The 24,271-nt window shown below is 39.0% G+C and overlaps 1 pseudogene; it reads left to right on the forward strand.

Annotated features, from left to right (window-relative positions):
• Positions 1–13,242: 13,242 nt before the first annotated feature.
• Positions 13,243–19,450, forward strand: LOC132492644 (glycine cleavage system H protein, mitochondrial-like; annotated as a pseudogene).
• Positions 19,451–24,271: the final 4,821 nt, after the last annotated feature.

Raw genomic sequence — 24,271 nt, forward strand, 5'->3', positions numbered from 1 at the left:
AGCAGAAAGCAGGGATATAATGTAAAACAATTAGAGCAAATATTTTAACAAACTTACTAATTTTGGAGTTTATTGCGTTAAGGTATTTACAGCTTAGGAATTTGGAATGTCTTTATCATTTTATGGCAAATTATGATGATTCAAGGACATCTCCTAGAAAGGACATCTGTTAGAATTCTTCATGGTGGAGTATCCTCTTTAAGTGCAGAATTCTAATTTTTAAAATCATTTTGAAAACACTAAAAATAAGCTGATCTTTTTTTTTTTTTTTTTGCTGTATGCGGGCCTCTCACTGTTGTGGCCTCTCCCATTGCGGAGCACAGGCTCCGGACGTGCAGGCTCAGCGGCCATGGCTCACGGGCCCAGCCGCTCCACGGCATGTGGGATCTTCCCGGACCAGCGCACGAACCCGTGTCTCCTGAATCTGGCAGGCAGACTCTCAACCACTGCACCACCACGGAAGCCCGAGCTGATCATTCTTTAACAAGCCTATACATTGATATAATGTGGGTTACTTTTATTATATCTCCATGTCAATGGCTCCTTGGTGCTCCCAACCTTTAATATCGACTAACTCATTTTTCTGTTGTTATTGTTTGTTTGGTGTTCCCTATCAATATTCTGGTCTTCAACATCATTCCCTGAAAATGTCAACACCTGACTTTTTCCTTTATATCCAACTCCAGTTGTCATTCTTGGAGACATCAATACCAACCCTGTTGTTTAAACCACCCAAGAGCCCAACCTCTCAAGTCCTTGGATGCCTCACCCACTGTGGTCTTTTCTTGTACCCCACACTTCAGCCACCACATCACATGGTCACATCCTTTTCCTTTTCATCAAATAATCACACCACCTTCGAAATTTCTACTACCACTGCTTGTCCTTCCAGTGCTCTTATGATTGATAGATACACATATATTTATTACATTGCATTATAGTATTACATATACTCTCATTTTACTATTCGTTTTTTTTTTTTCTTCTTTTTTTTTCTTTTTGCAGTACACGGGCCTCTCACTGTTGTGGCCTCTCCCGTTGCGGAGCACAGGCTCCGGACACGCAGGCTCAGCGGCCATGGCTCACGGGCCCAGCTGCTCCGCGGCATGTGGGATCTTCCTGGACCGGGGCACGAACCTATGTCTCCTGCATCGGCAGTCAGACTCTCAATCACCGTGCCACCAGGGAAGCCCCATTTTACTATTATTTAGCCTCATTAATATAATACATCCAATCCAGTGACGCTTCACCTTTTTTTTTTTATAAGCCATCACTTCTCTTGTTGGTACCCTGTTGAGAGCCCATGATTTATCATTATAATCACTCACTTGCTACCTACTCAACTCTCTTGTCTACTTTCCCTCTATTATGTTCCTCTGGATAAATCCGAACCTTGCTTAAAACCAACTATCTCCCTAATCTATGCTTCTCTCTAAAGCTGAATGGTAACGGAAAAAAACATAGAACCACAGTCAGGTCTAAATTTGAAAATCATAACCAGAGTTAAATGGTAAACATAACCAGAGAGTCAAAAGGTCTCTAAACCATCCAAACATACTTCCAGGATATATTCACTCACCTACTTACCAAAATGGAGTTTTCATATCTTCTCTCTCCTCAGACCTCCAGCACTACTACTCCCCCAAGACACACATACACACATACTCTCAGCTAATGATGTTACCTCATATTTGACTGAGAAAATGAAGCAGCTAAAGAGAACCACTTTATCTTACCTCACCAAGCCTGCCACCCTCCCTGGATCTCTTCCGCTCCACTTATGCCCCAGACCCCATCTTTTTTTCTACTTCTCATGTATTTGTTGATTTCCTGGTAATCAATTTCCCCCTCTCTACTGAATTGTTCCCATCAACATATACACCTTCTTAATTATGTCCCAATGACATCTATTCCTGTTGACCCCGCACAACTTTCATCGAGCCCATGGTCCACCTCTAGTTTCTGGAGTACTTTCCTGCTCATTTGCATGGCAAAAAAAATATTGAATGACTTATTTACTGGCCATGCCATCTCTTCATTTCCCTCCAAGCCATCTCTTCTGAGCCCATTACCTTTCCCACACAATTGATTCTTCTTGTCAAGGTTATTGGGAATCATCACAAAAGTCCACCATGCTTCCAAATTTACTAGGCGCTTTTTTTTTTTTTTTTTTTTTTTCTTTTTGCGGTATGTGGGCCTCTCACTGTTGTGGCCTCTCCCGTTGCGGAGCACAGGCTCCGGATGCGCAGGCCCAGCGGCCATGGCTCACGGGCCCAGCCGCTCCGCGGCATATGGGATCCTCCCAGACCGGGGCACGAACCCGTATCCCCTGCATCGGCAGGCGGACTCTCAACCACTGCGCCACCAGGGAGGCCCTACTAGGCGCTTTTATATCTGTTCATCTTACTCAAATTCTTGGCAAGATTAGACACTGGTGGCCATTCAATCCTCCTTAAAACACACCCTTAGTTTTTGTGACTCCCTTAGTTTTTGTGACTCCACATTTTTCTGTTTTTCTTCCTTATACACTAATCACTTCCTCTTGTTTCTTTTTCTGTCCCCTCCCTTCGGTTCAAACTTGAGAAGCTAGAGTGCTCCAGGGTTCCCCCAAGGCTCCACTGTTCTCCATCTCCAGTGTTTTCTTTGGCCAGTTTTGATATATTCCATGATTTTAAATACCCCGTGTGAGAGACTATCAAATTTGTATCCCCATCACACCTCTCTCATTGAGCTCTGAAATCTAAACTGTAATTAACTGTAATTCTATGATTGGTATTTCCCCTTGAATAACTAATCTTATCAATCCTAAAATGGCCAAATAGAACCTTGATTTCTTTGATTTTGTCCCCAGCACCTTGGCACTCCCCCACCACCAATATCTCCACCAAGCACCCAGTGCTCAGATACAACATTTAGCATCACTTTGAGTCCTCTCTTCCCCTCATCCCTCCTCCTTCACATACAATCCTTTAAAAAGTTATGTCAGAACCATCTCCAAAACAGATTTTAAATCCATCCACTCCTTTTTATCTCTCCTGCACCAGCCACTTTCAGTCGTGATCATCATCACCTGCATGATTGCTCTGGTCTCCTTCGAAAGAAACCATTTCCGTAACTGTGGAAGCTTTGCTTCCACAAAAAAAAAATTTGAACTATGTTTTAAAAACATAAATCCTCTCATGTAACACAACACACCCCCAACACACAGATATACACACACACACACACAAACACTTAAAGCCCATCACTTATTTCCCTTTGCACTTAGGACAAAATCTAAAGTCCTTACCACCACCTACAAAAACCAATATGACATGACCCAATTCCACCTTTCCAGCCTCACAACCTACCACTGTCTCCCTAGCTCATTATACTCCAGCCCCAATAGCTTTGCTTTTACTCTTCAAACTCACAAAACTTTCTCTGCCTCGAGGCCTCTGCACTTGCTATTACCTCTGCAGGGGAGACACTGCTCCCAGGTCTCTGTGTGACTGGCTCCTTCTCATCACAGCTCAAACTCCATCTTCACAGAGGCCCCATCTGTCTGTCCCGTATCACCCTGCTTTAATTTCTTCATAGCACTGATCACTCTCCACTCTTGCTCATTTTCTTGTGGTTTACTTGCTTTTTTTTTTTTTTTCAATCTCTCAGCTCTCTCTAGGCCAGGGACCTTATGTATCTTTACATCACTTTATCTAGAGCTTAAATTGTCTAGAGCATAGTAGACACTAAATAAAATATGTGCAGAAAGGAGGAAGATAGAAGGATGGAAGGAGGATGGACGGAAGGAAAGATGGACAGGGAGAATGGCAGAGGGAAGAAAGGGAGGAAATAAATAGGGTTTAGTGATTTTCTCATAAAGGTAATGATACAACTACTTGTACAGTTTCTCTAACATCTCTTTCCAGCTTCCCCAGCTAAACTTCATCTCTGCAAGTTTATGCCTAAGGAGTACAGAGTACAGCTTAGCTCAGAGGCATAACTCTGTTAAGTAAAACTAACCTGACAGGATCAGACCACTGGGGTTTGGTCATTCACATTATGGATGGCTGGAAATGATAATGTGCCAAACCTCCTTGGGTACTCAGTGAACCACACTCTCCACCATCTCCCTACACACTCCAGGCAATTACCCATCTGGTCTGCCTGGCTCACCCAGTCGTATCTGAAAGAGGTTTTTCAGCTGAAAGTGAATGGTGTGTGTCCGACCTGAAAGGCAGCCTCCAGCAGCTGTTGCGTCCCAAGCCTACTTTCATCTGCAGCCACTCTCTCCAGACAGGAGTCAGAAGCCTCCCCCAAAGCAGCAGGACAGTCGAAGACAGAGGAAGAAAAGGGGAGCCCAAGGCAGGAGTCAGGATACCTGGGTTCTGTCTCAACTTCACTGTGTGACTTGATACAGTCCCTACACCACTCCAGGTTTCTGTTTCTCTGGCTGCAAACTGTGGGGTTCATACTAGGTAATCTCTAGGAATTCCTTCCAGCTCTAAGATTCCAGACTTATAAACCTCCAAGTGGTAAGCATTTGCTGGGTTGCAAATTCTCCAACCCAATAAGCCAATCTCCAACCTGGGATGAGTGGCGATATATTACTGCTCTTTAGGTTTTTTATATTTTCCCAGAACCTCATAATTACAAGGTTACCATCACCATACCCTTTTGACAGAGATGGGTGACAAACTCTAATTACCCTGCTTTGCTGGAGGTGGAAGGCAGGCACAGAATGATTAAGTGACTCGCCCTCTGTTTACCAAAAGCAGTGGACTGAGAGAGACTAGAAATTCATGAACTTTCAAGTTGTAGACCTGAGCTCAGGACAGTAGGGCTCTGCTGGAGCATACAGATGCTTTGCTTTGTTTGTAGTTTTTTTCTGGAATAGATGTAAAACACTCATGATTGCATTCTTTCTGAACGATTCACTGCTGTTAGTGCTAACGCAGTTGGATAAAAAGACAGAAAGTTCTATTTACTTCAACGAACCACCTAAGAAAATTCTGTGTGGGCAGGCAATGAGGCACATGGGGAGAGCGTGGATTTTAAAGTAAGAGATACTCATCTTTGTTTTGTGAGCAAACTAGGTATTAAGAAAGCACAGAAAGGATAAAGATGTATAAGAATCAGTTCCACTCATAGCTCCACAAGACACTTAATTCTCTGAGTCTTGCTCTTCTCCTGTGTACAGTGTGATCTACAGACTTATCCACAATGTTCTTGCAATGATGATATGTGATGAGAAATGGCAGTTCTTCCCGTTATCGCTCCTCAATTAATTAGTACCTTCCCCTCTTTTGCCTCTTCCCTCTAGAGGAAGGAAAAAGGCATTCCCTACCCACACACTGTACCATCTACACCCAGAGCCCCCTGCCACTCACCATCATCCAATGACCACAGGCTACTAAAGCAGGTGGTCCATTATCCATGGGTGTACAGGACCCCCGGGATCTCCAGTTCCAGCCTCACTAATGATATGTTGTATTGTAAGGAATGAACAACTGACGCTGTGTCTCCACCCATAATAGTAGGACTAATTAAATTGTCCCAGGGAATATTCTGGAAGGAAGGGTCTGTGAAAGGCTTATACACACTTGGACATAAAATGTAGACTAAGTGCTATGATTTTTAGCAAGCTGTCTTTCACATCACACACACATCTCTCTAGTCCTCTGAATAAACACTTCAGCCTCCTCGTCCATCAGCTGGTCCCTGTCATGCCACCAGCAGGGTCAACCATAGAAGACAGAGGATAAGAACAAAGAGACCAAAAGTAGGGAAAGAAGGCAGTTTACCAACAAGACAAACGTCTTATCTCAGCTTGTTTCCTTTTCTTACCCCTCAGAGATTTGGAGAATAATATTTTCCAACATCAGGCTTCTGTTTTTAACCAACATTTTTAAAAACAAGGGACTCAGAACGACAAACAAGAGACAAGTTTACACTGAGGTGGTCTGCTGGTGATGCAGAAAGAACTGCGGATGCCGAGATGGGAGATGTGATTTCAGGTCTGCCTCCACTACCAGTGGGCTGTGTGATGATGGCAGGAGAGTACACTCCTTCAGTGATAAGACTCAGTTTCCCCACCTCTGTGTAAGTCGGCTAAGATAAATTGTCCCCAGTATGTTCACAGCACTGAACTCCTATGAACCCTGGAGTAACATACACAGAAGCTAACACACAGTATCCACACACGTCTTATACTGACAGTGTTAGGGGCCCATAAGCCCAAGGATTTACTACTATCTTCGTGGCTTCTGACAGGGCATTGTTCACTTCTTAGATGTAGGAATAAATTTTATCTCCCTGAGAGAAATATAAACTTATGCAAGAACAATGTATTCCAACACAACTGTATCGTTAACAAGTTTCCCAGGTATTTCAGATTACAAAAAGATCCAAGGACCACGTTTTGAAAACCTCTAGTCTAGACATGCATATCCCGTACTATTAACCAGGAAGAGACGAAAGGCAAGCAAAGACACTTTTAATATTTGAAAGAAACCAGTAATAGAAATGCCACTTAAATGTGATTATTCTCCAAGTGTAGAGGGAAATTTTTGAAAACACAGATTCCTGAGCTGTATTGCTTATCTATGAAATCAGATCTGTAGGAAGGGAGTATAAATGGCCCAGACACAGGTATATTTGCAAAAACCCCTAAGGCCATGCTGCTGATGGCCCAGGTTTTGGAAACCACTGTTAGAAAGCAAAGCCTCAGCAGCCAAGATTGGCAAGTATGTCAGTCCCCCTCCTCAGTGCCCAGCAGAAGTCATCTCTCCTCTTACTTGTGGACAACTGTGATAATCGTCGTGGAGAGCGGGCTTGTTTGTTAATGGGGGGAAGAAAAGCTATTTACCTAGTTTGCAAGCCAAGGGAGAGCTTAATTAATGTCAGAGCAGATACCATTTCCTCCTCTGTCCTTGCCCTAGGAACTCATAGGGATGACGAGAGGATTTTTAATTAATGTTTGAAAAGCATTCTGAGATCCCTGGATGAGAGGCTGTGGAGAAGGGCACAACGTGATTATTGTTGTTATTAATAGTAGTTGTATTAATAGAAATAATGAAGTTCTCTAAAGTGATTTTTTAGAAGATCTATGACACCCATCGCCAGTGTATTTTTGTGGCAAGAGTTTTGGAGAGAATGAAAGAAAAAAGGGAAAGAGATATAAGGAAAATTAAAAATGTTTTTTTCCCATTTTTTTTCTTCTTTTACCCATTAGAACTAGATAACATTTTGAGGTTCTAGTATAAGAACGCTGTGAAAAGTTCTTATACATTTCCAAGGTAAATTAAAATACAACTATTAATTTCTATGATCCAGTTAAAGATTCTAGAGAAATACAGTTATGATGCAAAGAACTCGGGGCTGGGAAACAGATGTTTTGAATTTGGGGCTTATCATTTGCAATTTACTGACTTACCATTTACTAATTATTTAACCTTGCACAAGTCACACTAAGTTTCTTTATTGGTAAAACTGGGAGATACTGAAATCTGTTCTACCCAACTCACAGACTAATGAAGATGGATGGAAGTGGAAATGATAAATGTGGGAAAATTTTATGCCTGTAAGTTACACAGATGTTACTGATGATGATGAAGATAATGATAATGATGACAATGATTCCACTAAGAATCAAACTGCAAGATGTAGAAAGGAACGTACATTTCTTATGGATTTTTAAAGTATATTTTTTGTTATGAAGTAAAATTATTCTACAAGGCTTACAATAAAAAGCAGCTTCCATTCCAGTCCTTATTCTAAGAGATGCTCCTTTTCAATTCTTCAGCTGTTTCTTTTTTCTTTTTTTTTTTTTTTTTGCGGTATGCGGGCCTCTCATTGCTGTGGCCTCTCCTGTTGCGGAGCACAGGCTCCGGACGCGCAGGCTCAGTGGCCATGGCTCACGGGCCTAGCCGCTCCGCAGCATGTGGGATCTTCCCGGACCGGGGCACGAACCCGTATCCCCTGCATCGGCAGGCGGACTCTCAAACACTGCGCCACCAGGGAAGCCCCTTCAGCTGTTTCTTTTGATGTTTATCTTTAGATTGCTAATTAATATGGTTGAACTGTTATATCGTTTTGTACAAATAGTTATTCATTTCCTATTATGATAGATGTATTAACTTTCTTATACTACCACCCTCACTTACCTCCCTCCTTTCTATGGATATAGTCAGATTTACCTTTGTTGAAACTAATATTTACGATTTACATCATTACTACTGCATAAATATTGTTTATTTCTAACCAACTAGTATACTATTATTACATTTCCTCTCATGCAACTCCTTGTTTTTCTTAGGGTTATTAATTGCCTAACATTTTTTTTAATTTCCTTAGATTTCTATCTACTTCACACTCATTCTTTCCATATATTCTTGTAGAGCTTCTAACCTCTTCTTAGTACTGCTGTATTTTCTACATTGTCAAATGCATCAGATAATACAGTATTTTTTTTTCATAGACACTTCCCTCCTGTAGTCTCCAGTCTTCCTACTGTAATTGAACAATACCATGTCAGAGGCCACGAAAACAGTAATAAATCCTTAGACCTATGATCCCTCAACATTGTGAATATAAGGCATGTGTGGATTCTATGCATTAGCTCCTATGTATGTTGTTCCAGAATTCATAAGACTTTAGATCTAGTAAGCATATTGGGGATAATTTATTCCTACCATACTCATAATATGGAGATGGGGAAACTGAGACACAGAGAGTACATTCTCTGGAAGTGGAAGCAGACCTGAAATCACATATCTCAGCTTTAGTTTTGCTAAAAGTAACTGATCACCAATACTTCTATCATTTGTATTATAAATGGCAAATATATTAAAAAGCTGCCACCAAGAATACTATACCCAGCAAAGCTGTCCTTCAGAAATGAAGGAGGAATAAAGATATTCCCAGACCAAAAAAAAAAAGAACAAAAAAAGCTAAGTTCATTACCACTAGATATGCCTTGCAAGAAATGCTATCTAGAGATTATTATACTATGTGAAGTAAGTCAGAGAAAGAAAAATATCATATAATATCACTCATATGTGGAATCTAATTTTTTTTTAATGAAACAGACAAAACAGAAACAGACTCACAGATATCAAAAACAAACTTATGGTTACCAAAGGGGAAAGGTGGGTGGTAGGGGAGGGATAAATCAGCAGCTTGGGATTAACATACACACACTACTATATATAAAATAGATAACCAACAAGGACCTACTGTATAGCACAGGTTACTCTACTCAATATTCTGTAATAACCTACATGGGAAAAAAAAAACCTGAAAAAGAATGAATATATGTATATGTATAACTGAATCACTTTGCTGTACACCTGAAACTAACACAACATTGTAAATCAACTATACTCCAATAAAATTTTTAAAAAAAGAAATGCTAAAAGGAGTTCAAGTTGAAATGAAAGAACACTAAGTAATAACATGAAAATGTATAAAAGTATAAAAACTCATTGGTAAAGGTTAATATGTAGTGAAATTCACTATACCCTATTACTGTAATGGTGGTGTGTGAAGCGCTTTTATATTAGTATAAAAGTTAAAGAATAATATTAAAAATAACTATTGCTCCAATAATGTGTTAATGAGTACACAACATAAAAAGAGGTAAAATATGACATAAAATGTGGGTAAGGAGAAGTAAAAAGGTAGGGCTTTTGTATAAGATTGAAGGTCAGTTTTGGTTTTTTTTTTTTTTTTTTTGGTGGTACATGGGCCTCTCACTGTTGTGGCCTCTCCCGTTGCGGAGCACAGGCTCCGGAGGCGCAGGCTCAGCGGCCATGGCTCACGGGCGCAGCCATTCCGCAGCAGGTGGAATCCTCCCGGACCGGGGCACGAACCCATGTCGCCTGCATCAGCAGGTGGACCCTCAACCACTACGCCACCAGGGAAGCCCTGAAGGTCAGTTTTTATTAGCTTACCATAGACTGTTATATCTATAAGCTGTTTTACATAAGCCTCATGGTAACCAAAAAAAAAAAAAAAAAAAAAAAACCCTAAAGTAGATACACAAAAGATAAAAAGAATGGAATTAAACCATACCACTAAAAAATAAAATAAAATAAATCACAAAGGAAGACTGCAAAAGAGGAAGGAACAAAAAACTAAACAGAAAACAACAAAATGGCAACAGTAATTTTTAACAAAAATTAGTAATATTTTTTAACTATCAAAAATTACTTTAAATGTAAATGGAATAAATTCACAGCAGTAGAAATCAACAAACTGAAGACACAACCTATAGAATGGGAGAAAATAGTAACAAACCATATATCTGATAAGGGGTTAATATTCAAAATGCATAAGAAACTCATAAAACTCAATAGCACACACACAAAAAAATACAATCCAAATTAAAAGTGGGCAGAGGACCTGAAGACAAACAAATGGCCAATAAGTATATGAAAAGATGCTCTACATCGTTAATTACATGGAAATGCAAATCAAAGTCACAATGATATATCACCTCACACCTGTTAGAATGGCTATTATCAAAATGACAAGCAATAACAAATGATGGCAAGGATGTGGAGAAAAGGGAACTCTCGGGTACTGTAGGAGGGAATATTAATTGGTGCAGCCATTATGGAAAACAGTATGGCAGTTCCTCAAAAGATTAAAAATAGAACTGCCATATGATCCAAAGTCCTATTTTGGGGTATATTTCTGAAAGAAATGAAATTACAATCTCAAAGAGGTATCTTCACTCCCATGTTCACTGCAGCATTATTCACAATAGCCAAGACATGGAAACAACCTAAAAGTCCATCAACAGATGAATGGATAAGGAAAATGTGGTATACATACACATACATATAAAAGAATATTATTTGGCCATAAGAAGGAAGGAAATCCTGCCATTTTTGGCAACATGGATGGACCTTGAGTGCATAATGCTATGTGACATAAGTCAGACAGAAAGAACAAATACTATATAAATCTTTAAAAGCCAAACTAATAGAAACAGAGAGTAGAATAGTGCTTGCCAGGGGCTTGGAGTTGGGGAAAATAGGGAGATGTTGGTCAAAAGGTATAAACTTCCAGTTATAGGATAAATAAGTTCTGGGGGCTCAAATGTAAAGCATGGTGACTATAATTAACAATACTGTATTATAATCTTGAAAACTGCTAAGAGAGTAAATCTTAAATGTTCTCACAACAAAAGAAAATGATAACTATGTTAGGTGATGGATGTGTTAACTAACCTTATTGTGTTAATTATTTTACAACATATACATGTATCATGTTATTAGGCTGTACACCTCAAACTCACAATGTTATATGTGTATTATATCTCAATAAAGCTGGGAAATATTATTACAAAGCTACAGTAATCAAGATAATGTAGTGCTTACATAAGAATAAACATATATATCAACAGAACTGAGAGTACAGAAATAACTTCTTACATTTTTGCAAGGGTCAATTCAACGCATGGGGAGGAGTGGGAAAGGTGCTGAAATAACTGAATATCTACATGCAAAAGAGTAAAGTTGTACCCTGACCTCACAAAAGATATAAATATTAACTTAAAATGAATCATAGACTTAAACAGAATCTCTAAGGCTATAAAACTCTTAGTCAAAATCTTCAGAGTAAATCTCTTCAATCTTTGATTTGGCAATGGTTTCTTGGAAATGACACCAAAAGCACAAGCAAAAAAAGAAAAACAAATCGGACATTACCAAAATTAAAACGTTTTGTGCATCAAAGCACACTATCAATAGACTTATTGTGGTGATCATTTCTCAGTATACATAAATATTAAATCATTATGCTGTACACCTGAAACCAATATAATATCAGTTATACCTCAATTTTTTTTAAAAAAAGCACACTGTCAAGGGAGTGAAAAGACAATCCACAGAAAATGAGAAAATATTTACAAATCTTATATCTGATAAATGTCTTGAATGCAGAATATATAAAAGACTTGGAAATCCACCATTAAAAGACAAATAACCCAAGCAAAGGATCTGAATAACCATATCTCCAAGAAGATCTTCTCCCAAGGAATGTTCAACATCAGTAGGTGAAATACAAATCAAAACCACAGATACTACTTCATATCCACTGGGACTGCTTAAAAAAAAAAACACACAACCAATAACAAGTGCTGGCAAGGATGTAGAGAAATTGGAAGCTTCATGAATTGTTCATGGAATTGTAAAATGAGGCAACCACTTTAGAAAACAGTTTGGCAGTTTCACAATAAGTTAAACATACTGTTTCCATATGACCCAGAATTCTATTCCTAGATACATGCCCAAGACGATTGAAAACACATGTCCACACAAAAACCTCTACACAAATGCTCATAGTAACATTATTCATAATAGCCAAAAAAGTGAAAACCTTAATGTCATCAACTGATGAATGCAAAAATAAATTATATCCATACCATGGAATATTATTCAGCCATACAAAGGAATAAAACATTGATGTTATTATTCAGCCATTAAAAAAGGAATAAAATGATGATATAAGCTATCAGTATTTCAATGATGAACGCAAAAATAAATTATATCCATACCATGGAATATTATTCAGCCATACAAAGGAATAAAACATTGATGTTATTATTCAGCCATTAAAAAAGGAATAAAATGATGATATAAGCTATCAGTATTTCAATGATGAACACGAAATATACTATGCTAAGTGCAAGAAGCTAGTCACAAAAGGCCATATATTGTATGATTTCATTTTTATTAAGTGGCCAGAATGGTAAATCCATAGGGAGAGAAAGCAGGTTAGTAGTTGTCAGGAGCTGGGGGAATGAGAGAATGGGGAGTTAGTACTAATGGAGTTTGATTTTGAGGTGATGTAAATGTTCTAGAATGAGACAGTGGTTACTCATAACCTGTGAGCACAGTAATAGACCATTAAATTGTACACTTAAAAAAAGACTCACACAGCTTATCCTATGTTATGACATATGTCAAAATCTACTCAGAAATTATGAAAAGATAGCAATATTCTGTGTCAGTAAAGATATAGAATAATTACTCTGTAATAAAATTAGTTTCTTAATAACAGGTAAATGTGCTTTATTAAAATTACTATAGTAAACATTTTTTTAACCTAAAACACTATTGGTGCTGAATAAATTTGCCTTATTGAATGATATTTTGTTTCATTTTTACTATCTAGACCCCTTAAGAGAACATCTTTAGAAAAAAGAATTTTCACACTTAGCTTATCCTTCTCAATTGTCTAAAAAGTACATGTATGTCTGTAAGTATGTATACTGGAAAAGAACAAAAAAGGAGACAGAAATTCACTTTATTGGTGTCATCATTTTTACCACTTTTCAGGTGTTTACTGAACTAACTGGTTTGCTTGGGAGTTGTATGGATGTACCACTGAGTTGTAAAACAAAATGCAATTCTCAGACATAGAACTCCAGGACTTCCTTTCTCTCACACAGTTCTACATCACAGAAGAACAATGCTGAGGGCACAGTGTACATCTGGAGTTTCCTGCAGATATAATATATTCTAACTAACATTTTCATCAATAACTTTTTTACTCTCGAATGTTGTCTAAATTCCAAAAGCAAAACTAGGCATATCAGCTTTCACTCAAAACCTTTGGGAATAAGTTTAGACTCATACTGCCAGAAAGAAGAAAAGGAAAGAATCAAAATTTGAGGCACAGTCACCACTGTAATCAGCATTCTTAAAACTAAATTATAGGGCTTCCCTGGTGGCACAGTTGTTGAGAGTCCGCCTGCCGATGCAGGGGACACGGGTTCGTGCCCCGGTCTGGGAAGATCCCACATGCCGCAGAGCGGCTGGGCCCGTGAGCCATGGCCGCTCAGCCTGCGCATCCGGAGCCTGTGCTCCGCAATGGGAGATACCACAACAGTGAGAGGTCCGCGTACCGCCAAAAAAGAAAAAGAAAAACTAAATTATAAAGCGGAAACAAACTTCACCAATGAAAGTAATAAGGAGAAAGATATTACTTATGGTCATCGAGTGGTTATCATTCTCAAATGTTGGCCCACTGAAATGGTATCCAATATACACTGAGAATCTGGAGGGCTTTAGCTCCTCTAGCTTTTTAAAACGATGACATCATCTCACAAGGGACAAAAAGGAAATGCCACCCATGGAATTACAGCCTTTATTTAATATCCTAAAGCTAACTCAATATTACTGTGATCATTTTGTTGTAGCTACAGTAATAACTTGCATTTTTACCATGCTGTGTTCAAAGCACTTATACATTTATTTAATTTTATTATCATAGTCATCATCTAAAGTCAGAAGAGATTAAATATTATTAGTATCATTTTCCAAATAAATCAACTGAAATACAGGTTTAACTTCTTGGCTTGACAACCTAGTTTTCACAGGCCCTTATACCTTTCCCTTCTCAAGACATTTCTTTGTAAAATACCACAAAAATATTTGGAACAGAAACCAGTGATTAATCTATTCCTTAATAAGCATTCACATATTTTTCAAACTAGCTCCTTAGAACAATTTATATATTTATAATTAATATTTTTTATAAATAACAAAACAGAATGCAACAAAGTTTTAAGTCCAATTATGTGCTACAACATATGGTCACCTAAAGACTAAATACCTGACCTCCAAAGGAAGTTTAAAAGAGCCAGTCACCAACTACTGAAAGCATCTTCAATTTGTGTTTAAGCTTGCCTCTTAGATAACACTGTCTCTGTGAGGCATTCTACACCAGAGATTATTTGCACATTTCCCCATAAAAAATGGGCCTAGGATATGACAAAATGGGATTGATGTCACATTTAATAAATTTATTAAGCAATTATTCTAAAAACTTTGGAGAATGAGAAGGTACTTCAAGACTCCTTTTAGGATAATTTTACTAAAGGAATAGATTCAACAGTATTCATGCACAGCATGGTTTTGCATTTATTATTATTCAGTAAATATTTATCATTAATTTCTAACTAGGGGTCAGGTTTATTCTTGGCACTAACAATATAGTGCTAAACAGTAAGTAGAAGGTCTTTGCCCTCAAGACACTAACAATATAGTACTAAACAATAAATAGAAGGTCTTTGCCCTCAATATTCAGTAAATATTTATCATTAATTTCTAACTATGGGTCAGGTTTATTCTTGGCATTAGCAATATAGTACTAAACTATAAGAAGGTCTTTGCCCTCAAGGAGCTTACATATTACAGTAGATGGAAATGGAAAATAAACAAATTTAAAAGAATATTGGAGACTGGAAGCTTATACAGAGAGAACTAAAATGGGGCAATGTAAGAGAATAATTGAGTAGATATTTTTGAATGGATAGCTAACTCTGCTGAAGGTAATATTTAAACTGATATTTAAATGACCAGGAGAAACAAGTTGAGCACAGATACTGAAAGATCACCACAGGGTTCTAAAATGGAATGAGCTTGTAACTTTTCTAGAAATAGTCTTTGGGTTCTTTTTTTTTTAATCTCCACCCCCCACCATCTTTTTATGTGTAAACTAATCCTTGTTGAAAGCAATCTATGGCAAAGTTGTACAATTTTCTTTGGAAAATAAAAGATGGGTATATATATGAGTTAATTTTTTTTTAAAAAAAAGAGCTTAACTTGGCCAAAAAAAAAAAAGGGAGAGAGAGAGAATCCTACTGTGACTAACCTATAGTGGTTACCAGACGATGTCGGAGGGCTAGGCCACAGCCAGATTACACGGGATATTTTGGTAAACCAGAACAAGGGTTTGTTTGTATACTAATAGGAAAGATCAAGCATGTTGGGAATGGTGGGAGAAATGGGTGACAGTAGACAGAGGAGTATCATAACTCAACAATATGATACTAGCTTTCCCTTGCCACGCCTATTTTATCCACTGTTTTGGTGGTGACTGAATTGAAGTGGAAGTATACTGACCACCCTATAAATATAACAGTGGTGAAGATTTCCAGTAAAGATAACTCCATTAGTTCTGACTTCAATGCAACCTCTCTGCTCCAAACAATGAGCAATAATACATAAAGGTAAAAATAGAAATACAAAAATGTTATAAATATCTCAAAATCAAGATAAACATCTCTGAATGAAAAGTGGTCAGCCAGGCTGAAGCCATGAGCTGTAGACCTCTAAGTCTGAAAAAGAGAGTGACAGCATGCAGGGAAACAGAGACAGAAACCAGGCTATTACTTGAAGCAAAAGACTTTGGTGGTGCTATTTCCCTCTTGGGACAAAAGACTGAAATATATTCCCACCATTTGCCTAGAACAGTGTTTCTCCACTGGAGGTGCTTTCGTCTCCCAGGAAACATTTGGCAATGTCAGGAAGTATTTTGGTTGTCAGAACTGGGAATGTAAAGATGCTACTCACATCTACTGCATAGAGGCTAGAGATTCTGTAAAACATTCTACAACACATACAGACACAAAAAGCCCCACACAAAACAGAATTATCTGGTACAAATTGTCAATAGTGTTAGCATATAAATAGTGCAGTACTGAGTGCCAAGTCTCAATAGTGAGAAACCACAGTCACTTAAAGCCTAGAGACATCAAAAACACAGGCCAAGTCTCTCAACCAAAAACTAAACCAAGCGCTCCACTGGCTCAGTGATTACACCTGTGAATTCACCAATACTGCTTAGAAGCAGGAGCCACAAAATGAATAATGAGACCTGCTTATGGACTGCAGTCCTAAAAGTCAATCATTAAACCCCTAGGCATGGAAGAGTGGGAACAGAAAAGGAGTGTGAAGAAACATCAATTCAAAATTAAACTTTCAATCAAAACTCCAAAACATGAAGAAATGCTAAGAAAAACAGACAACACAGCTAACAATTAGAACATGAATGCACTTCAAATGTAATTATACATACAATCAACAGGAAAACATGATCTACTAAAATTGTTGAATTTCAAATTTCTTAACACAAGGAGACTACAAAGCAATGCCTACAAAGTTTGAAGAAAGAAAGTGTGACATAAGACCTAACCAAACTCTGGTCCAAATAAAGGCAAGAGAAAAATAATTTTTAAAATAAAAAATTAAAACATAGTTCTCAAGAGTTTTCTATAGAAATTACCAGAGAATGAACAAAAAACCTGTGGCACAAGAATGAATGTATAATGAATCCATTTTATCATAAAATTAAAATAATGTGGAGGCTATATAAAAGAGAATATAAATGGACAAAAAATAGGTAAATAAAGCTGATAGGGGAAGGGAAAATGAGAGACAGTGAATATGCATGGATTTCTTCGTCTCTTATCACCAAGTATCAAAACATATTCTACAGGTATAATAAATCAAGTAATCATGGCATAGATATATTTAAAGACATAAAGGTAACATTAATAAAAAAATAACATAGTCAACAAAAAATATCGCATGGCAAAATAGAAAGATGAAAACGGAGAAGTTAACATTGTACTAATTCCATCATTGCTTGTACAAAGGAATCAACAGTACAGTTGTTTGTTCACAAACTGGCCCCCATACACAGAGAAAGGCAAGGAGAAATCAAAGAAACAGGCCACGTGAGATTAGTAGGTGGCAGGTTAACTAAGCAAGGGAACTCACCAGGCTTGTCTGGGGCAGCTGCACGACGAATATGAGACAGGCTGGGACCTGGGACCCTGTGCTGCAGTGCTCGCACCAGAACAGACATCTCCTCCAGCAACAGAATTCAGAGAAACTATAAGGGAGCAAACATAACTGCACACATATGCGGTCGGGGCAAGGTATAAACAATAAGATACAAAAAAGCCGAAAGCCAACTGCTACTTCAGAGGTGCCGGGAGCAAAAGCAAGGTATTGCGCATGATCCCTGTGCTCAGCACTGCCAATGGGGTGGGCAGACCACATAAGCCACGCCTCCAGGGCGACCCACCCATGGGCCCCACCCTCACCCCATTTAATGAACCTGCTCGCCCACGCTACTCAGAGTGAGCAAGGGCACCTGTTAGTTGTTTTGCCCTCGAGCTGCACCACGGGCTCCAATAAAGCCTTGCCTGAATTCCTCGTCTGGCCTGCTATCAATTTCTATTGATTAAAGAGTCGAAGAACTCAGGTCGGTAACAAGTAGATACTCTACACCTGCCTACTAGAATCTTAAAAGTTTATACAGAGGGCTTAAAACGAGGTTTAAGGGCTTCCCTGGTGGCGCAGTGGTTGAGAGTCTGCCTGCCGATGCAGGGGACGCGGGTTCATGCCCCGGTCCAGGGAGATCCCACATGCCGCAGAGCGGCTGGGCCCGTGAGCCATGGCCGCTGAGCCTGCGCGTCCAGAGCCTGTGCTCCACAACGCGAGAGGCCACAACAGTGAGAGGCCCGCGTACTGCAAAAAAAACCCAAAAAAAACCCCAAGGTTTAAGTCACCTGCAGAGTCCAGATCATCTCAAAACATTGCTCTCTCAAGGCTTTGTCTTTGAAAACAGCCCCCACTGTGGGAACAGAGAGCAAGGTGTGCACTGCAAGGAGAGGGGAGGGGGTGAGGAACCTTCCACTGCCCTGGTCCAGCTCTAGGGTCAACCAGCAGTCACATCCTCTTGATGACCTCCTACAACCACAGTTCATAAAAATAAAAAAGGAACTGCTAGGACTTCCCTGGGTGGTGCAGTGATTAAGAATTCACCTGCCAATGCTTGAGCCCTGGTCCGGGAAGATCCCACGTGCCACGGAGCAACTAAGCCCGTGCACCACAACTCCTGAGCCTGCACTCTAGAGCCCACGAGCCATAACTACTGAGCCCACATGCCACAACTACTGAAGCCCACATGCCTAGAGCTCATGCTCCACAACAAGAGAAGCCACCGCAATGAGAAGCCCGCACACCACAACAAAGAGTAGACCCCGCTCACCACAACTAGAGAAAGCCCGTGCGCAGCAACGAAGGCCTAATGCAGCCAAAAATAAATAAATAGAAGTTTTTAAAAAGGAACTGCTAAAACAAAAATATGGTAAGGGGCAGTGCAGAGCGTGGGGACCTGGGTCTGTAGCCTGCATTCTGCCAAGTGGGTGCCTGCCTTGTCCTGCCCACCACGGCCCTGGGGGCTGCGGGTGGCTGATGTCTAAACACTGTGCACTGCCACACTCTGATCTCCCTGTGTAAATTCACAGACAGACGTGAGTGGGTACCAACAGACAATGGTGTTGGGACAGTGGGAATGAGCAATTTTGCACAGGAAGCTTTGGGAGGTGTTTACCGTAGGCTGCCTGAAGTTGGGACAAAATTGAACAAACAAGAGGAGGCTGGTGCTTTGGAAAGTGTGAAAGCTTCTGGTGAACTCTACTCTCCTGTCAGGAGAAGTAACTGAAATGAACGAAGCTCTAGCAGAAAACCCAGGACTTGTCAACAAATCTTGTCAGGAAGATGGTTGGCTGATCAAGATGACACTCAGTAATCCTTCAGAACTAGATGAAGTAATGAGTGAGGAAGCATATGAGAAATACATAAAATCCATTGAGGAGTGAAAATGGAACCCCTAAATAAACTAGTTTGGAACCAAAAAGAAAAATCTCTGAAAACAGGTATACATAGAAATATACAAATCATTATCGTGAAAAAGGGAATATACAAGTGTTGACTTGAAACAGATAGACTGCCAGATACTTCCCCAGCAACGATGGATTTATTCAGGATAGCAGAGAATTGCAATTCAGGGTCTGCAATCATGAGCAAATTCCCCACAGGACAAGGGAAGAAGAACACTTTTATAGAGGGGAAAAGGAAGTTGGGAGCATTATTAACAGAGTCCATGGATTTTCACTGGCTGAGTCCTTGCCAGGAAAGAAGAGGAGTCTGTCTTCTTCCTGTTGGGCTCTGCTGTCAGTTCAGGCCATGAGAGCTCCCCCTGATAGTCTCCCAACTCTATTTAATTGAGATTTCTGTTTATTAATTTTTACAGAAGGAATTAAACATAAGAGAATTAAGAACAAATATATGTCATATAAATAAACATACTATGTGTTTTGTACATATACTATAAGAGTATGTTAAAAGAGGAAAGCAAGGCAAGACTCAGTTCACTGCAAAACTCAAAAGACACTGTCCTAATCTAGGCTTCCCTGAAAAAGCAGCCTGATCCAGGTGGTAAATCTGGGGAAGTAATCACAAGGATCACGAGTGGAGGACTGAGAAAGATGAAATAGGAAAACAGTGTGTCATGAAGCTGATTATCCCTGGGGCACCTAGGTATGATCCCGCTGGGAGCTCTGTGCAGCCACATGAATATACTTCAAAACTGTCCACCCAAGAGATGGAAAAGGAGAATATTTACACATTGTCCCCCTGTCCCCCACTAGTCATGAATTTTTGCCCATAATAACAGCTGAGCAGGTATATACAGATGCATAGCTTCGTGTTACAGACAAGGTGAGTGCTCAGATTACACATACAGGGAGCCAGTTGCTGCAACTACAGCTGAAAAGTGAAACAACAGTGAAAAGTGGACCAAGAGAATGTGAGGCAGGGCAAACAACTTAGCAGACGCTTATTGGGTAAATACACATAGAGGAAAATTTCAGACAAGGTTGGGTTTAGAGCAAATATTATTTAAAGGGTACACTTCACAGGGAAGATCTAAAAATTACAAATATCTTTGTAATAAATAATACACAGCCATTTTCATACAGCAACAGAAAACACAAGGAGTAAGACACAGAAGACAAGATTATAACAAAATTTTCAGGAACGACTCTGGAGTCCAAAAAGAAATCAAAGTGAAATAGGCAGAATATATTTTGAACATAACAATTAAATAGAAAAGAAGAGAGAAAGTGTAAGAGTTACTCTTCAAAACAGTAACTGGCCCTGATGCCTTTATCAAGAAATTCTAGCACAGAGAGATCACCTCGGTGCTTTGTGACCCCCTAGAGGGGTAGGGTAGGGAGGGTGGGAGGGAGGCACAAGAGGGAGGGGATATGGGGATATATGTAACATATAGCTGATTCACTTTGTGATACAGCAGAAGCTAACACAACATTGTAAAGCAATTATACTCCAATAAAGATGTAAAAAAAAAAAGAAATTAACACAACATTGTGAATCAACTATACTTCAATAAAATTTATAAAAAATTCTACCAAACCTTTTTTCAATTGACATATAATTGACCTGTAACATTATATTAGTTTCAAGTGTAAAACATAATTCAATATTTGTATATATTGCAAAATGATCACCACAAGAAATCTAGTTAACGCCCATCACCACATAAAGTTACAATTTTTTTCTTGTGAAGAGAACTTTTAAGATCTACTCTCTCAGCAATTTTTAAATATAATACAATATTATTAACTATAGTCACTATGCTGTACATTACCTCCCCATGACTTATTTATCAAGAAACAGATAGCTCCAGTACTATTTCAACTCTTCCAGAAAATAAATTGTAAAAGGAAGTCACCCAGATAAGTTTTATGAAGCAAGTATAACAATGGTTCCAAACCTGACAAAGATAGCACCCACAAAAAAGGAAACTATAAACCAATTTCATTTACAAATATTGATGCAAATATCAAAAAAATATTAGCAAGCAGAATGCATCAGGATTTTTAAAAATAATAAACCATGCAGGGAGAGATAAAAAATAGGAGTATGGGATTAACAGATACACACTACTATATATAAAATAAACAACAAAGACCTACTGCATAGCACAGGGAACTGTATTCCATATCTTATAATAACCTATAATGGAAAAGAATCTGTAAAAGATAGATAGATATGTATGACTGAATCACTTTGATTCAGTTGAAACATTTTAAATCAACTATACTTCAATAAAAAAAATTTTTAAATAAACACACTCATTTTCCCAGCAATGCTACTCCTAGAAACTGCTCCTACAAATAAACACGTACATATTTAAATTAATCATTTACCAGAATATTCATTGAAGTACTGTTTGTAACACAAAAATGTTTAGTAGGGAGAAAGCTAAATAAATAATGGGAAAACTCTTCATACAATGGGATTAGATGCAGTCATTTAAAAAAGTTATTAAGCTCAAAACTGACTGATAAGGTGTGATTCTTAGCATACATTTTAAGTGAAAAAACATCAAGTTTGTGTGTAAAGAAAAAACGGAATATAAACATGTGTGCTCATATATGCATAGGCACAGTATCAACATATCCCTGGAAGGGTCCACTAGAACTAGCAAAAGTGGTCGCTGCCATTGAGGAAACCGAGTACCTGGGGGATATAGGTAAGATATTTTGAATTTTGAATTATGTATTTCCTATTTAGAAAATAAAATTTAGAATATACCACATATGCTAATGTGTATTGTAAATCTTTAGGTGGGGTTTCTGAAATGTATTGAACCACAGAGCCATTTTTTAGTGAATATATAGTGGAAACTGTCACCTCTTTTCAACATCTTCTTCAGTAAGAAATTATCTTTCTTTTTGCAGTCATATGGTACGCGCTGTGGAAGCACTTAGAAAGTAAGACTTGGATTATACTCACCTGCACTCAAGTTTGGTCCACCCCCTTTAGATCACAAGGTCCTTGAAGTCATTCCTTGTTCCTTATTCATCTTATTCATTACCAGCATTCATCATAGTGCCAACATACAGGAATTTGTTGAAGTGACACATCCCTTACCCTTATGTTTTGCATTGGAAGGAACACTCCTGGGAGAGGGCACGGGGGTGGCAGAAACAGGGACATATGGCATGGCTCAGTTAGGCCTGGGTTGCCCATTCATCCAGAAGAAATCTGACTGCCCAGTCCCCTTGGTTACCCTGACTGGTCACTTGACTATTCAGCAGCCCTTGTTATTGTAATCCCTCAGATGGCCATCTGCTCTGCTCAGCGGGAGAGCCGGCCCCAGGGAGAAGTGCTCAGCTGCCCTGCATCCTCAAATCAGGTCAATTACACCACTGCTCCTTAATTGCTCATGACGGCTTGGCTATTGTGTATGAAGCATTAGTAATTTCCAGTTCATTGTGGCTAAAGATTCCAGGCTAAAGAAGGTTTCAACCTGTCCCCCAGGGTCCCTGGCACCACTCAGCTTGTACATGTTGCACAGTATGTTGGGTTCCATTTCACACCCTATCAGCCACTGAATTTCAAGCTAAAGTCTAGGGTAAAATAAAACCACACCACAAAGGACAAGGCAAGAAGAATGTCTTGTAAAGACAGTGATTCATTTTCAGTGAAAAGGATCAGGGAGAGCATAACCCTAACAACAGCCCTAATTAGTCCTGTGAGCAGCAGCGGCCTGCAGCACCGAGCACAGGTGGTGGTGGTGGTGGTGATTGGTGGTTACTGTTGTTTCATCTGAGGAATGACTGGTCCCACAGGTGATTGAGGTGAATGACTTACTGGGCCAACTTTAGTGGTTTTCATAAAATTTCAGATAAGTGAAATTATCCTTCCAAAACTTCTCATTTGAGAAACTCTTGTGCTCATTTATCATCTTGCCCTGGTATAAATGAATAATCTTGCGAACTCACTACTCTGTGAACAGTTGGGTTCCTTTCATCTGATGGTGAACAAAGAAAAAGTTGATGGAAATTTCCCAACTAGCACATTTGAAAAGACTGGATTTGTAACAAAAAAACAAACTCTTCTAGCTCTTAGTGATACTAAGAAATTTAAAAGTTAAGTTTCTCATTTCTCTCCTGTGCTCCTCTCTCTCTCTCTCTCTCATGTGATTATATACAATATTCAGAAATAACTGCATATTAGAATATATCTCCAAGGTCACAGATTCATTGATACCGTATTTGATAAAGATACTAACAAAGAGTGGATGTCCTGTCAACTTTACTTTCTCAGTTTTCAGACAACTGTACTTGGAGTTCAGATTTATATAGATGCTGCTTCCAACATGGCATCACACTAAGCCAAAATGCCAGCCTTTTGCTGTCAACTCACAATATTGTAGCTAACTATTTTAAATCCAACATTCATTCTTGGAATTATTTCAAGGAGTTATCCAACTAAAAGTAAACTTCAAGAATATCTTGCCAAAAAAAACCTTCCCTTTCAGACTAAGGAATCCAAATAGGCTAGATGTATTTCCAAGTCACATGGCTAAACAGTGGTGATCACAGGTCCAGCACCCAGGTCTCCTGCATCCTAGGGAGGCACCTGTGGGCCTCAGGGAGCTTCCACTTGCCTAAGAGATCCTCCCTCCTTCTCCCTCTCTACACAAGCACACACGCAGGATATTTTAGTATTTTCCTTACCGAATGAAACTGTGCCACTTGAATTAAAATAATCAAAATCAGTTCCTTCTTTTCTTTTCTCCTGAATGTCACTTGGAGACTATAATAGAA

The sequence above is a fragment of the Mesoplodon densirostris genome, chromosome 6 (genome assembly GCF_025265405.1).
Source record: "Mesoplodon densirostris isolate mMesDen1 chromosome 6, mMesDen1 primary haplotype, whole genome shotgun sequence".
Taxonomy (NCBI): domain Eukaryota; kingdom Metazoa; phylum Chordata; class Mammalia; order Artiodactyla; family Ziphiidae; genus Mesoplodon; species Mesoplodon densirostris.